Source organism: Bos grunniens, chromosome X, assembly GCF_055505025.1.
Source record: "Bos grunniens cultivar Pamir isolate PY7600 chromosome X, Bosgru_T2T1.0, whole genome shotgun sequence".
In the NCBI taxonomy this organism is placed as follows: domain Eukaryota; kingdom Metazoa; phylum Chordata; class Mammalia; order Artiodactyla; family Bovidae; genus Bos; species Bos grunniens.
The window spans coordinates 90022805-90037656 of NC_141194.1; positions in this window are offsets into that span (position 1 = coordinate 90022805).

Genomic DNA, 14852 nt, shown 5'->3' on the forward strand with positions numbered 1-14852 from the left:
TCAGTTTTTTTGCATGCTTTCTATATTTTAGATGTTGTGTCATGTATCACATGATATTCTTTAATTCTTCACAAAAAGCTTGTTAGAGGCATACTAATAAACAACACAAGTTATACTTATTTCAGTTATAGATTCCATACGTTTGTGCGTGTGTGCATATGTGTGTTTCTGGGCACACATGTGCACACATTGGGGAGGGGCGGGATTTAGAGCAGAGGTTCTCAAAGTGTTTTCCCGACACACCAATAGCATCACCTGTTGGGGAATTGTCAGAAATTTAGATTCTCACCTCCAAACTAATTAATCAGAAATTCTAGTAGTTGTTAGAGTGTGGGTGTCTGTGTTACAACAAACTGTTCTGGTGATTCCAATGCACGCTTAGAAGTGTGCTTTGGAGGGCAGAAATATAATGCTTAGTTTTGTACACTCCACTAGAGGGTGCTACAGAATGTAAAGCAAAATAATAAACGTATATGTTTTTTATTGAGACACCCTGCATGTTATCTGTCCTGTTTCACAGATGAAAGACTGTTGTGAAGTGGTGTCTATTATTTTGTGCATACAAAATTTGGGAACCAGGATTGAACTTTCCCTGCCCTTTGAGCCCATGCCCTTGACAGTACTGTGTTGTTCAGCTGCATTATCTTGTCTTTCTGGGCCTCAAAATACATTATATATACCTTGTTCCCTGCCTTAGCTAACAATGACTGGAGTATCAAGAATAGGGGAAGGAAGCAAACCAAATAAGTGGAAGTAGTTTGATGATTTCATATCTTCCCTCAACTCTGTTCTATGAAAGATAACATATGAAAGCTCGTGTTTCCTTTTTTGCTTTTATTTTTCCTAAATGCCCCCTCTACCTTATAGTTATCTTTTTTAGTTTATGTCTAAACCTCTTCTGTGTGGGGCTGAGGTAAAAGGGTAGTGAGGAAACACAGTTGCTGAAAGCCACACTCTATATAGCTCTAACCTATTAATCTCAACAATAAGCCTACAAATTAGGTGATGATTATCCCTATTTTATAGATGATGAAAGTGAGTTCTAGAGACTATAATTATTTCTCTTTGGTTATATAACTTGTGAGTAGTGGAGCCTAGGTAATTCCTGGTGTATCTGACAGTACTAAGCTGCTAAACTTTCTACGGCTTGGTTTTGAATCTGGTTTATTTACTATTTATGTTACTTTCAGCAAATTCTTAAATTTTTCTAAGCTCCAGTTTCAACATACAGTAAATGGGAACAAATATTCCTGCTTCATTATCTTAGAGCTGCAGTATCTAATACAGTAACCACTGTCTAAATACATGGGCATTTAAATTTGAATTAGTTAAATTTAAATAAAAAATTTAGTTCCTCAGTTGCACTATGCACGTTTCAAGGGCTCAGTAGATACTTATGGCTAGTGTTAGTACCAAATTAGACGTTGTCAGATACAGAACATTCCCAACATCAGAAAGTTTTATGGGACAGTGCTGATTTAGCATATGTATATAAGGTATGCGAAAGGGCCTAACTTGGTGTGTATATCATGGCAGGTGCTCAAGAAAAGTAATTTCCTCTGCCCTTGCCTTTCAGCATCAGAGCTAGACGTGTTCTCTTGTTTTATTGATGGGATCAGGAGAGGGGAGTAACTTAATGTACATCAAGGGATGTGTCTGGCATTGGGACCGATGTCTCCTAACTCTCACTTCAATATTCTGTCTGGTAGACCCGTTCTTGGGGGCTTCCCAGGTGGCTCAGTGGTTAAGAATCTGCCTGATATTGCAGGAGATGTTGGTTTGATCCCTGAGTCTGGAAGATACCTTGGCAAAGGAAATGGCAACCCACTCCATGTATTCTTGCCTGGGAAATCCCATGGCTGGAAGAGCCTGGTGGACTACAGCCCCCGGGGTCACAAAGAGTCAGACACGATTGAGCAGAGCAGCACAGCACAGACTCGTCCTTATGCTCTATTGAATGAGGTCCTAAAGGCCAATGGTGTGAATAATGTGAATTAACTTTGGAGTCAGGGTGGTAGCAGAAAAAGACATAGGAGCTGAATGCCTTATATGTGCCAGGCAGCACTATGCTCAGCTCTTTACATCTATTATCTTTGTGACTCCTCACTGAAGCCCAGAGAAGTTAAATATTCACTTCAAGTTGCCAACTAGTAAACAGCAGGGCAAAGATTCAGAGTTCTCTCTTGTGACTCCAAAACCCATGATTTTTCCTATTATGTCATGGTACCCACTCAAAGGTGAATTATCTCCTGCCCCTTCCACTTACTAGTGGGATGAAGCTTGAGCAGATTCCTGACTCTTAATAGATTTTCAGATTTTCAGCAAATGCGAGTTACTCTTCTTCCTTTTCATTTCACAGCTGAATTACTGTCTTCACAATCTGCGTTAACAGGAAGGGAAAGATAGCTTCAGTCAATGTTTGGTTTCAAGGCCCAAGGCCAGACAAAGGTTATTTATGGTTGCAGCCTTCACAACACCTGATGGCTCTAAGATCTCTAAGTTAATTTTTAAGGCTACTATTTGCTCATGTGATGCCTTTGTGCTAATTAGAAACATGCGCCACCTGGGGGCAGACAAACTGCAGAGAAGTAGCCACACTAGAGGAACAATTAGAAAAATGTTTTTCTTTCTCAGGGATGTTGGAGGCCACTAGGGCAGTTGAAGAATGAATTTCAGCCTCCATTTGCTCCCTCTAAGTTGGGTACCCTTGTGCAGGGTGGGACCTGCTCTGCCCAAAGGTATCTGTTGGCCTTGCTCGTCTTACCCTTTGGCTAATCTCTTAGCCTAGGTCTGGAAGGTAGTGGTCAGTCTCTTCTGGAATATAAAGAGGAACACCAGTATCTTCCCATGGCTTCTGGTTAGTAGATGAAATTGCTCCCTTCTAAGGTTAATTTGCTATTTTTTCACTTGGTTCTGACTAGCTTACTGGGTTCTGGTGGCTCAGACAGTAAAGAATTCACCTGCAATGTGGAAGACCTGGGTTCAAGCCCTGGGTTGTGAAGATCCTTTGGAGGAGGGCATGGCAACCAACTCCAGTATGCTTCCCTGGAGGATTCCCATGGACAGAGAAGCCTGGTGGGCTACAGTCCATGGGGTTGCAAGAGGCTGGACACAATTGAGCAGCTAAGCACATGGGGCTTACTGGGTGTTGTTTTTTTTTTTTTGTTTGTTTGTTTTAAGAATGATTGGAGAAAAAAAAAGAATGATTGGTTAATATAAAAGTTAAAAAAAAAAACACTAATATTTCAAGGCTAAGCAAAATGATATTTCTTTAATAACAATGTTTTTTCTATCTATTTATACCTACCTTGTTCCATAGGGATTTCATAAAACCAGTTCTGCAAATTAGTCTGGATCAGTCTAGTTTGCTAGCCCATGACATACAGGGCCAATGATGGAGCTAGTCATGGGAAAGTTTTATCCTTTTGGGGGTTATCTATTCTCTTCTAATACCTCTCCTCTCCTATAATCAAACCCCCTCTGCTTCAACTAACCCATCAATGTGGCACAAAGAGGTTACTATAAATGACTGAGAACTTGCATCTAATCAATGTAGTCCTTCAGTGACCTTCGGATGCCAGACTTGCACCATAATCTCTTGGTTTCCCCGTCCTGAGTCAACAGTTTAGCATGTGATTCACCAAAATGTGTGCTTTTGTGAACCACACACTTCACTTGGAACAATCGTGTCAACCCATCTGTGGTACACACCAACCAACAGAGATGAGGACTGATTTCCACCAATGTACGCTGAGTCCTATGGTCCAAGCATTGCCTCAAGAGGATGCTTTGAGTCCTTTTTCAAATATAACTATGTTCATGCTTAAACCTGCACCCACAGTCCTCATTTTAGTGGGAATGATAAAATCTATACCTTTTGAAAATTTCAGCTGTCATTTTAAAGACTACTTTTGGGTGTTTTTTGGGAAGGTTTCTACAATAAAACAGTTTAAAAGAAAAAGAAAAAATTAAAAAGTGCTGTTAGCCCTGGGAAGGAGAATACATGTGGGATTCTTTTCTGTTAACCAAGGGCTTGGATAATAGGCTTCTCCAACGGTGCAGTGGTAAAGAATCTGCCTGCAATGCAGGAGATGTTGATTCAATCCCTGGGTCAGGAGGATCCCTTGGAGAAGGGAATGGCAACCCACTCCAGTATTCTTGCCTGGGAAATCCCATGGACAGAGGAGCCTTGGTGGGCTATAGTTCACGGGGTTGCAAAGAGTCAGACACGACTAAGGTAAATAATTAGATGACAACCTTTAGTAGGAAGACATCATGTAAAAAATGGGGAGGGGGTTATTTTAGATTGAAAAGACCTCTCTGCTGGAAATCCTCAGAAGGTTTCCTAGAAGGGGAGTCTCCTCTGGCCTGAAGTCCCTCTCTGCCAGATCCCTGAAGACATGTTGCTATAATGAGCCACTGCAAGCGAGAGGAGTGAGTCATCTCCCGTGGACCTTTGGAAATGGGGAGAGGGTGAAAACCAGGAAACCGGCCTCAGCTAATTGGTCAAAACTGTTAGCCAGTAGGCATAGAAACACAGGCAAAGGAAACCTGGGGTCAAGAGATAGGGCTTCATTCTCACCCCAGGTGAGTGCTGGAGAGGGCAAAGGTGCTAGGGAAGGAGGAGGCCAAGAAACAGAATTTGGTGCAAAGAGGACCTTACTTAAGCTTTCAAAGGATATTCTGTAAAGGTTCCAGGCCCTATCTGATTTGCAGGTTTTAAAACAAGCAGGAAAGCTGTCTGCAGGCAAAGATCACACACGCATGCGGATTTCCAAGGGCCTGGAACCTTGTCTACTCAACTTGGAAACTTGGCAGACTCCATAAAAGTACACACTGAAAACTGGGTGGTTTGGTTCTTTTTGCTGTCGTGTTTCAACTTCGACTGAGCCAATGAGGGTGTTGGTACACTGGTGGGAGTCAGAGTATTTGGTTGGAGAGGTGGGACATTGTTTGGAGTGTGGGGGCCTGGGAGTACATATTCTTTCAAGGCCCTGAAGTTGAGGTAATATGATTAGAGGCTGGGGCCAGAGAAGAGAGCCAAGGGCAGTGCCTAAAAGGTACAAAGCCGAGCTTCACCCAGCTGCTCCCAGGCCAGAGTGGTGGGTGGGATGTCAGTGAGACCCAGGCGGGTGCAGCCAGTTTTCAATAGAGCTGGTCTGTGAAACTTGGCTAAGAGGACAGAGGAAGATTGATGTTTGCTCCAGCGTGGGGCTGTCAGCTGTGCTCACCACCTCGCCATGGTCCCAGCTGTAAACAAAAGTCCTGGCCCTTCATGGCACCACAGAGCAGTTCAGGCTGGCGTAAGTCTCTGAGGACAGCTAGGCCATTTTCTCATCCTGGCTGACAACCAGAAGACAGAAGAAACAATAGAAGGTGGTGGTGGTGGGAGAGGGGGCAGGATTGGAAGGGGAGTGAGAAGCAGTGACCAGTGGGAAGGAGCTGTCGATCTCGAGTCTTAGGTCTTTGGAGGCAAGTAGCAGAAATCTTGTAGGGAAAGAAGACCTTTTCCTTATCAGCTTCACAGATAATAGGGAATTACTAAAGGAGCCCTGAAGGGGATCTAGTGCCTCATTCATTCATTCATTCATTCATTGAGTGCCTTATGTGCTCATCACTGTGCTAGGTACCCTGGGTGATGCCAAAGTCATAGAAGACTATTCATAAGTTTCAGGAGCTTACAAGGAGTTTGCAGATGTGTGTAAAGTTAAGTAACAATACTAAATAGTGGATCTTTAAACGCCAAGTGACAAACATGGCATAGGGGTTTAGAAGCAAGAGAAGCCATATCTGGGTGTGAGCAGAGAAGGTGGGATTTGAGAGGGCCTGGAAAGATATACAGGATTTGACTAGAAGGAACTGGCACTCGGCATTCCAGGTTGAGACCAAGGCGTTAGCAATCACGAGAACTGCTTTGGCTAAAGCAGAAGCTTACAGTGCCGGAGACTCTCTTCAACACCTCAACCCCTCCAGCACCTCATGCCTAACCCAGCCTTCAAGTCTCACTTGAAATGTCACTTAAAATCTAGGACCAGGTGAAGTGAGATTTTTTTTAATGCTCTCCTAGCCTGGTGGGCTGCCGTCTATGGGGTCGCACAGGGTCAGACACGACTGAAGCGACTTAGCAGCAGCAGCAGCAGGACCTACTACTTCCCCCTTTATAAGTCGCCACCATCTTCAGGTAGTGTCCTACTTCTCCTCCCTGCAATTTGTTCCCTACACTGCGGCTCAGAATGTTCTTTGCAAAGTGCCAATCTGTTACATTGCTTCCCTTTTAAAAACTCCCTTTGTTCTCTCTGGCCTCCCTTTAGGTCCTTCTTGCTTCCCTCCCTCTCACTTTCCCCTTAGGTCATATCTTAATGTCTCCATCTCAGGGAAGCATTCCATGACACCCCTTCCCCTTGCTTCTACCACAATCAGGTCAGTTCTGCCTCTTATGTATTTCCATAATACTTCTACACTTTCTCCATTTTATTCTTCTCCACTAACTTAGTTCATGTTTGTGTCCTCCACCAGAATATAAGCCCTCTGAGGGCAGGGGCCATGTTTCTTCTTCACTGTGTTTGCCCGTGTAGTTAGTACAGTGCCTGGCATATTGTAGTGGGTGCTCCACAGAAGTTGATGAATGAATCCAAGGGGAGTGCGGCAATATTGGTAGGTGAAAGCCAACTGAAGAGATTATTTCATATCTATGGAATGTTTTTGATTATAGGATGAAGAAATCATTAGATAACACTGAATTTTTTTAAGGCCACATCCTGTGGCATGCAGGATCTGACCAGATATTGTGTCTGTGCCCTCTACGTTGGGAGCTCAGAGTCTTAACCACTGGACCACCAGGGAAGTCCAACACTGACTTTTTTTTTTTTCCTTTGTCATTCACCACTTGCCTTTTTTTTTTTCATTGTCATTCGCCACTCGCTTTTTTTTTATTTTTGTTGCAACACTGACTTTTGAAAAACAAAAAACAGTTCAAACAAACAATACACAGAGAACTCCACCCCTAGCTTACCCTGAACTCCAGACTCCTAATTATCTTGTGGACTCATATTCCCTCCTTACCTGCTTCCCCATACCACTCTCTCCTCCAAAACACAAGAAAACTTACTGGTCCTTCCAACCAGAGAGAGTTGGCAGTAGGGCCAAATGCACTTCTGTTCACATGTGCACTTGTTCATTGGGCTGACATTTATTGCCCATCTCCATTGTTGCAAACTCTGTGTTCTTAGCTACAGATGAAGAACGTATTCCTACCTTAATGAGGTTCCAGTTGAGTGAATCCTTCATACTGATCACTTAGTTGATAACTTCAAATTTCTAGTGAAGAACTTTGCCTTACTTGAGGTCAATTTGGGAGATTTTTTTAGGGCACTAAGAGCCTACAGAGGATCTGAATCTCAGGGGTTGGTCCTCTGTAAAACTGGGGACTCGGTGAGACACAAAGAATGGATGTCAATCCACACTAGATTTTCATTCTTAAAAGAAGAGGTTAAGTAGCAGAGTGAAGAATGTCTGGAAGGGCATTCGGGCAGTAGCCATTCTTGAACTTTATGAGGCTGAGCGTCATAAGGCAAACGGGCCTCCAAGGTACACCTCTTGGGTGAAACAGAGTGGAATCACAGGAAAGGCAATTAGTTTTCCCAATAAAAATTAAGCTGGCCTGCCCCCTGAAGGGGGTTGAAACAAACATGTGGTCCCCAGAAACCTTCCAAGACCATCATAAAGCCCCCACTTTCATCCAGGAGATGTTAATGCCAGGGGATGTCTTTTGTCTTAGATTTGGTTCTCGGTGGTTAGGAAGATAGCAGATGGGGATGTCAGAGAGACAGTGCACCTCTGTCCCTGGCCTCACTCCAAGGGAGAGTAAAGGGAAGCAAAGCTACTGTTTTGTATATACAGTCCTAACTAGTTTTCTCTCGGTTGAAGGATAACATCAAACATGGTACCAGTGAAGCCTGAAAGATATAGTCATTAGTTTTTACTCTTTCTCTCTCCCTTGAATCCTTTACTCTGTAAATGAATCTACCACTGGGATATTAGGGAGAGAGAAATACTTAAGTAGCAGACAGACATGAATGAGATTAATATCCATAGCTCATGGCTTTACTCTGTTAGGTGGCCTTGTGTGAAGAGGGTTCATACACCTGGAATTTGAAATTCTAAGAGATGGGGCAAGAAAGGTTAACTGCAAATCAATGGAGTATATTTCAAAGAAGGATAATGATGTATTAGTGAGAAATCACATTATGTCCCTCCTTAAAGGACCAACCTGAAGCTTACGCTAATCAAGTGGTGATAACAGGTTATGTTTCCATTAGGGAAAGGGTAGGAGAAGTATAAGATTAAGGGCTTCACAGAAAAGTTCACAAAGAGAAGGACACCCTGAGTTTGTAGAATTTGGATCGTGGCAGCACCATTTACACCTGTACTATCCTAACTGTTGGCAAGATTTGTGCTATGCTCTTTCTGTTGGGACTTTGGACATCTAAACATGGCAGAGGTTGGGGACTGAATGGTCTCACAGGGAGTTTCCTCAGCTACAGATACTCTTTGGCCTTGAATTTCCTGTAGTCAACTTGTCAGAGCAGTTTCAGAAGTGAGTCTCTGAAGCTAATAAATTATGACACACATTGGACCCTCCCTTTCTATTCCATTCTTTTCCTTAATAGCTTCAAACTAATTTCAAAAGAAAGCAGGGGAGGAGTTACACTTACAGCCTGGACTTCACCCTATTAGACCTTCAGTGTAGTCTGATGTTGTCTGGTGAGCAGACGAAGACAAAATGGTCCAGGAAGGCCCTGCTAGCTCTCTTATGCCAGGATCTAGAATTCTAAGACATTGTGATCCGTTGACCCAGTTGCCTTATGGGAAATCCCATGAGAGATTAGTTCTCTAAAAGAGCCAATTGTTTCTTTCTCTGTGTGGGAATAGCAGTAAATGTAGTCAAGATAGCAAATGTGTCGCTGTGACCAAAAGTCCCAAGCATTCTTGCCCTCTTGATAGTCAAGGCTGTCTTTGTAACAGTGTTTCTCACTGCCTGAAGTAGTTAAGGATTAGTGTTAAATTGAGGACTGATAAAACAGATCAGTCAACAAGGCATTGTTAGAAAGTGTAAGGGGATGGAGGGAGATAAGAACTCATGACTTCTGTAGGTTGATAATTTGAAGAGGAGCTTAAAGTCAGAAAGATGGTCAATTGTCAGTTTCCTTTGTCATGACTGCCCTTCATTTTGGCTTATTTTTTAAAACACAAGGTCTTTCTATACTAGTGTCCAAATAACACAGTTGTAACATTCATTGACCTGTTAAATAAATTACCTCTGAAATTTGTAGAAAATGCAGGGTTTTTTTCAAAAATTCAAAAGAAACAATAAACTCTCCTCCCCACCAACCACTCCTATCCCAAATGAGTATTATGGTATAATAAATGTTTCAGCTGAAAGTAAAGTTACTCTGACTGAAATGTGCATATTGTGTGTATGTGAGGGGATTGGGGAAGGTGACTGCCTGTTCTAGGACTCCTTGAAGCTGACTTTAAAAATTCCTTGCCCAGTAAATAAGACATTAAACTGAGAAACAGGAAAACTGAGAAATAGGGTTTTGGTTTTGGCCCTGTTACTAACTCATTAACAGACTTGGGCAAGTCACTTGGCCTCTCTGAGCTTCATTGCCTCATCTCTTGCATGAATGCATAATTATTTTCCCTAGAAGCTTTGCTGTAAGGATGACATGCCACTAAGTGCTTTGCAAAGGAAAAGATTGCAAGGATGCTTTTTACCTTAATCGTATAGTCCCTCTTGACACAACCCCTGCAAAGTAAGTATAGTTGGTGGAAACTAATGTTGCAATTGAGTGATTGAAAATTTTAAACATTTTTAAAAATTTAAAAAATTTAAGTGCTCACTGCTTTAAAAATTATCTAGGAAACACTTTCGTTTCATGCTGTGAGCTTGGTGTAAGGAATTGAAAAATACATTGTAACCCTTGACTTCAAACTCATATAATTGTGAGGGAAACAGACCAAAAAAAAAAAAAAAAACCCATTATGTAATCTTCCAAGTACACATAGAGCTATATACAATGCATTATTGGAGAACCCAAATCTGTCTGGGTGTTGGGATAACATGGGTTTGAGAAGGTTTCACAGAAAATATGATATCTGGTTAGAGTCTTGGCAGATGAGTAGAGATACTTCAGATGGAAGAGGTCAGAGGAGGGCATTTAAAGGCTAGGGAACAGCATATACAAAGGCACAGAGCATTAGATAGGATGAGTTAGTGGGTTCAGGGATCTGTGGGTAAATCAGCTTGTTCAAATGCAGCATGAATTTAGAGGAGCAAGGAGAGTAATGTGGAAAAGGCTGAAGGCACTGGCATGGGCCACAGCAGAAAATCTCTTGGAGGTCAATTTAAGGAATGTGACCTTTTTTTGTGAAGATAATAGGGAGCTATTGAAGAATGAAGAGCAAGAAAGTGTTTCTCAAATATTTCTGGTTTAGAAAGGTCAAATGGACACTAGTGTGAAAAGGATAGGAAATCATAATGGAATCAAAAACTGAGCCAAAATGAGACCAGGGAGGTTGGAGAAAGAGGGACAGATTTCAGAAATATTTGAAAGGTGGACTCAGCAGTACTTGATTGATTGATTTGATCTGAGGGTTGTGGAAGAAGTTGTCAAGGCTCCTTCCCAAGTTTCTGGCTTAGGTGACTGGGTAGATAAGTGCCACTCACAAAGATTGGGAAGAATGGAGGAGGAAATTTGAAGGAGACTGTGAATTGCTTGGCTCTTGACTTACTGAGTTTGAGGTCCTTATGGGCACCTGGCTCAGAATGTTCAACAGAAAATTGGAAAATAGGACTAAAGCTGTGGAGATTCGGAAAAGAGGGTAGAAATTTGAGAATCATCAGCATATACGTTATCACAGCCTGGAAATAGTTGAGAACAGCTAAGCGGTAGGTGTGCAATGAGGAGGGGGTGAAAGCCAAAGATGAAATACTGGAGAATGAGAACAGCAAGAAGTAATTACTAGAGGCCCAAGAGAATAAACAGGAAAATGAAAGCCAAGGGAGAAGAGAATTTCAAAGAAGGTGTGACAGCTCTGGTAGATGTTACAAGAAGTTATGAAAGATTAGGATAGAGAAGTGTTGACTTGAGACGGCAAATAGGGAGGGGGTGTGAGGAACCTGAGGTAGAGTGAGGGTGGAGAAGGCAGAGACTAGATTGCAGTGTGTTGAGGAGTAATGGTAGTGTGATGTGTGCAAACATCTAATAACGACATCCCTTTAGTAAACTTGATGATGAATGGAAGGAGGGCAATAAATTAATAGCTAGAGACTTCAGGGTCAAATGGAGGGTAGTTTTTACTTTTATTTTTAATTTTGAATGAGAGAGACATTCCCTCTCTGCCCTCTTCCTCTCTCCCTTCCATCTTCCTCCTCCTCCCCTTCTCCTTCTCTCTCTGAAACCTAAGGTTCAGAGAGATCCAGCCATTTGCCATGGTTACAAGTTTTATAAGCATTGTATATGCCAGCAGGAAGAACCCATGACAGTGGAGAGACTGAAAATATAAGAGAGATTATTTTCAGTTGACCTTTTTTGTGAGTGTGGACTCAACAAAATGAGATATGCAAAAATGGCAATCTGAAGTTCCAACCAGGTCCCTGTACTGAAAATGTGATAAACTATGATATGACCAGACTATGATATGACCAGACTATGACTGGTCAGGTCATATAATAGCTAATCTTCATTGAGCAGTTACTATGTGCAAAGTACTAAGTTAAGCGCACTTTACCTACATTAATACATTTAATTGCCACAACAACCCTATGAGGTAGGTACTGCTATCACTTTTGTTGAACAGATGTGAATATCTGAATCAGAGAAAGATTCAATGATTTTCTCAAGGCCACATAGTTGTTGTGTGCTGGCTCTTTCAGAGCCTTCAAATGACTCCTTAGAGGAGGAAACTGATTCCTAGGGTGGTGATTTAGTCACTAAGTCATGTCTGACTCTTGTGACCCCATGGACGGTAGCCTGCCAGGCTCCTCTGTCCTTGGGATTCTCCAGGCAGGAATGCTGGAATGGGTTGCCATTTCCTTCTCCAGGGGATCTTTGCGACCCAGGGACTGAACCCGGGTCTCCTGCATTGCAGGCAGATGCTTTACAGAGCTGCGAGGGATGCCAAGGGAGATGAAGTCATTTGTCCCAAGAACTCATATCTAGTGAGTTGTAATTCAAGCCCCGGCTCTGTCTGGTACCAAAACCATGCTCTTAATCACTACACTGTCATGAATGGAAGCTATGAAAATAGAGACTATGTGTACATTTTTCTAGATCCAGCTCTGTAAGGCAAAATGTTCCCTGAACTTAATAGTAAAAATTGCCCTCATTCCAGGGAGCTGATGGCGAGAGCACGTACTTCCTTGGTAATGCACCACACAGTATGATGTAGCCAGGGCATATGCAGAAAGCCTCATGGTGAAAGGAGAGACTGAGAAAGGCAGAACTACTCAGGTGGGACAGCAATAGCTGAGTTCTCAAGTGACTTTTTCAGGTGACTTCTTGATAGGAGCTGTACTTTGTTCTTCCATGAAGAGAATGCTCTGTGAGCAAGAAAGCCTCTGGTTCAGATGGCCTTCCTTCTCCTGGCCTAAGATTTGATAACGAGATGTTCTGATGCCACCAGTCCAAATTTGTAGATTGCAAACTCTATCCTAGATGCACATCTATCCTAGATGTATAATGAAGTGAGTGTGAAGCTGGGAAGAAGAGGCTAATTGCTATCCTTTCAAGGATGACTGGCTCTCTGGTAGAAACAGCATACTGAATGGGGTGAGGCAGATGGTTGTACTGCCAGAATCCCTGCTCCTATACTCGCTAATCACTGCCTGAGTTTTCATTTGGTGCTTGGTTTTTGAAACATAGCTTGATACTAGTTTTCTTATTTGGCATGTTAGTAATGTTTAATCAGATCATTATCATTCTTTATTCAGTAATGCCATTTACCAAATTTTGATGTCTTCTGTACTTAGGTTCTGTTATACCAAAGGACCAGTTTGAGTATGTGTGTGTGCATGCACGTGTGTGTGTGTAAACTTTATCTGATTTTATAAGTTCCCTTCCAAGTGTATTTTTCTGTAATCAATAGGTTAATGGAAAGCAAATCAATAGAAATGAGGTATATAATAGACCACACGAGAAGTCATGCTTTCATTCTACATATACATACCGAGTCTTCCTATGTACCAGAGTCTGTGTGGGTTAAATAGTTGTATAACATGTCCTCACAGAGCTTAATCTACATCTCTTCCATTGAGCAAGGGATAATACTATCTGGGTTCCAAATCCTTTGTTGGTTTCTATGTTTGCCTGATTATTCACCAACAAAGCAACCTAGGAAGATCTTTAATCCCAACACAGTGAAATGACAAGATATTAATAATAATTACAGCATTGATAATAGTGAACTGAGAATGGAGAGAGGCAAGTGGGGACACATATAAAGATTCCCAGGAGGCAATATGTTCTGGTCAAAGTTGGGATATTTGCATGGCTCTATAAACTTGGCTCAGTGAAAAGGGAAAATAACGTTAAGAGTCAACATTTCATCTAGAAGTGTGTCAATTCTTTGGTGACAGGTGGGGGGAAAGGCTTATGAGAAAAAGTGAAAGGAATACATTTTATTCACTACCTTTCTTCCTGGGCTTCCCAGGTGGCTCAGTGGTTAAAAAAAAAAAAAATCCACCTGCCAAGCAGGAGATACAAATTCAATCCCTGGGTCAGGAAGATCCCCCTGGAGAAGGAAATGGCAACCCACTTCAATATTCTTGTCTGGGAAATCCCATGGACAGAGGAGCATGGCGGGCTACAGTCTATGGGGTTGCAAAGAGTTGGACACTACTTAGCAACTGAAACAACAACAGCAACCTTTCTTCCACATAGAAAATTTTAAAAATATATATGACTGTGAATTTTGAAATAGCAAGAGGTCCTGCTTGCTAGTGGATTGAGGGGAAAGAGGAAAACAGACCACTGGCTTTTCAAAGAGCAGACCAAACTGAAGAGAAGATGAAGGTGCTGATAGCCTTAATAACAACAGGAAAAATAAAGCCCTTTTCTGGAAAAATATACGTATAAAATATTTAACTGACATTAAATATTAACAACGAATTAATGAAAACACAAAACACTTTATTTATGTAGGAAGTTTGTTCCCCTTTAGAAAATATGCTGTTTTAAAACTAAAAATTATTTCATACATGATCCAGGCAGAAAGTAGTGTGGATCTCTAGCAGTGAGTATTCTAAGAATGAGGGTAGATAGAAGTGATCTCCAAATGAGTCTCATTATTGTCTCCTGCCAATTCACTGTATGAAGGGTCAAAGTTCAAGAATTCTACGATTGAATGGATTGCTAAGTATCAGACCCAGTGAGACCCAGCACCCCCCCTTGCCCCTATATTTGTGTGGGAAGGGTGAGGAAAATGAAAGCCATTTGCACCTGATTCTGACACCCTGTGTCTCCCTTCTCCACTTGCCAGCTCCGATGGGGAGGGACAGTACCTTCCACCTGGCATTGCCTCTGAGCAGCTTTGTGAACTCCTTTGGGCCATTATGTTGGTTGGTACTTTGGCTTCTTTGGCTCCCAGCACCAGCTGATGCCCTGAGCTGAGTCCCAGTTGGGCAGGCTCTATTGCTCAGTGCTGTAGCTGTCTCCAGGGCATTGTTCTTGAGACTTCCAACAGGGCAGATTTGTGCAGTTGGCCCATCTGGACAAGATCTATAACAAGTAGAGCTCTGTGCAATAGGCTCATCTCCATAGTCCACCCCCCACTACCCCCGCCTTCGGGCT